This window comes from Petaurus breviceps, unplaced genomic scaffold (assembly GCF_028583685.1).
Source record: "Petaurus breviceps papuanus isolate PSGF00001 unplaced genomic scaffold, PetGlider_PUasm1.0 90825, whole genome shotgun sequence".
Classification (NCBI taxonomy): Eukaryota; Metazoa; Chordata; class Mammalia; order Diprotodontia; family Petauridae; genus Petaurus; species Petaurus breviceps.
Genome location: NW_027187353.1, coordinates 9,617,055 through 9,619,617, shown reverse-complemented (window position 1 = coordinate 9,619,617; position 2,563 = coordinate 9,617,055).

Here is a 2,563-nt window from a genome sequence, read left to right as displayed (position 1 = left end):
AGGTGGTCTTTGCATGGCTTTGGGTGAATCCTGTTGTTTTGATGTCAACCGCTCTGGAGTAATATGACAGTCACTTGCTGAGTTATGTAAAAGACTAGATGACTGTGAGCAAGCCCTACAGGTCTCCTCCTCATGGTATCAGTCTTTATATAATTGGTCCCCCTGGCTCACCACCCTGGTCTCCTCTTTATCTGGACCTCTGATCTTGCTTTTACTCCTTTTGCTCTCGGACCCTGTCTTCTCTCTTATTTTGTCTCTTTCATTCAGCAACGTTTGGAGGCGACCGAACTCTTTGCTCTTAGTCTCTCCTACTCTCCTCTTTACTCAGAATCGAACCCTGAGTCTGATGACTCAAGGGTCTGACCAAAGAAAAGGGGGGACTGAAATGACCATAGCCTCATATATCAATCCCCTGTATGCATCATGTGGAAATTTACTGAAATCCTCCTGAACTTGTACGTGCCTAGCCAGGGGCCCCTCTCTTGCAATACAATAGTAAGACCAACCTTGCTGTACTTCCTGATAAGATGTCAGAATGACCCAAGGCAGGACAAGGATGTCTGGGACCCCTGATAAGTCAGGGTAGGGTTATACAACTGTCCAGATCAAGACCTGGCTATAACGGACATGTTTATCAACCATTGTCAAACTAACTTTACTCCCCACAGCTGTTTTGCAGTTTTTGACTTTAAATATTCCCCCTTTCCCGATGGTGGGGGCAGCTCTCCTAAGGTTTCCTTGGGAGACTGTTGCTGGCCAGCTCAATAAACTGATGCTCAGAATAATTGATTTGGCTTGGGGTCATTCTTTTTTTTTTTTCTCTACCTGTCCATTTCAATAGCAACACTTCCTGAAAGGATAGGAGAAAAGTCAGATAAGAAAGCAAACAAAATGCCACTTTAGGCATTTATATAATTTAAGGAGATAAGGGGAAAGGCTGAGAAGAAAATAAATACGACCTTAGACTTTTATAATTTGGGAATATTACAAAACCAGCAATCACATGTACCTTTCCCTGACAACTTTTGACATCAAAAAGATTATCTCTGTTTTATAATTGTTCTTTGGTTTGCTGTGCCCTTTGCCACATTGATTGACTAATTGCGTACTTGATACTGATTATAGCATTCAGGGTTACTCTTATAAAGAAGTTAGGACATCAGGGGGACCCAGAGCAGAGGACACAGATAGAAAAGAACTAATAAAGTAGATCAAAATGAACTCACGTGTTGCAAATTATACCTGTTACAGTGATCGAGTTGCTGAGTCATATCATACCAGAAAATAAAGGAACCATATGTCCCAAGAGATGGCAGAAGCTTACCCATAGAGAGTCAGCCAATAAAAATGTTGTTAAGTATCTACTGTATGCCAGGTGTGGTACTAAGCACTGGAGGCACTGAGTCAAGCCTCTCAAATGTAATCTTGGAAGAAGAAACCACAGACTCAGAAGACTGTGAGAGGTAGGTACAGAGAAAAACAGTGGTCGATCCTCTGCTCTGCTGTGAAATGGCCAGAGCCAGCCATTGACAGAGTGAAGTGGCAATAAAACATAAACCCAGCCTACTGGAATGAATCAACAATAAGCATAAAACTATGGGCTTGGGGCACTTTTGTTCTGCATTGCTTGCCAATCTGGATCCTGTTTCCAAACCAGGGCAGGTAAATGTCTGCAACAGTATTGAATTTTTGGATCCTGTAAATGTGGAATACTGTTGAATTTATGGACTCATCTTCCTAGGGATATGAAGTGGAACCAGAGAGCTTCCAACATTACCATGTTAGAACCTAGAAATGTTTGGAAAATGGGAAGAGGCTAGGGTGCCTTGGCACCATTCACAGCTATCACTTGACCCCAAACACATTTAAAATATTGGAATGAGGAGAAAAATAAAATAAAAAAATAATATTGGAATGTGTCTCCATCACAGATGTCAGTGGTGAGAGAAACTACTGTGGTCTTCAGATGCGTGGAAAAAAGTTCAAGAAGCAGAATATATTTATCATAGAGGAGTATCTTTAATGTATTCAGTAGAAAGCAGCTGCAAACAAATGTGAAAGGCCTTCAGGGCATGGTCCACATCTCCTTAAATCTTTTAAATGGTCCTTGCTCAGCAGAAAAGCATTCTCACAGAGTGACATAGATCCAGAATGTAACTGAATTGAATGTTTCAACACTTTAATTCATGGCCTACAAGAAGATTAATTTCCATCTGGTTTTGGTTATATGCAGCTGGGGAAAATGACTAGAAACTTTGCAAATGCATTGCCTACTTTCTGATGAACTACTGATTTTCTAACATTAGGGCATAGGTAGGCGAGTTGCTTTGATTTTCCTAAAGGTATTTTTCTCCTTTATTCTATTGCCACCTCTTGAGAATCAGTTAGGATAATGATTCTTATAAGAGGCAGCTGGTGCTGGACCTGGAGACCTGAGAGCAAATCCAGCCTCAGACATTCTATTAACTGCGTGACCCTGGGCAAGTCATTAAAATCTGTTTTTTTATTGTAAAATAATAGCACCTACATGAAATGGTTGTTCTGAGAATAAAAAAAAAGATAA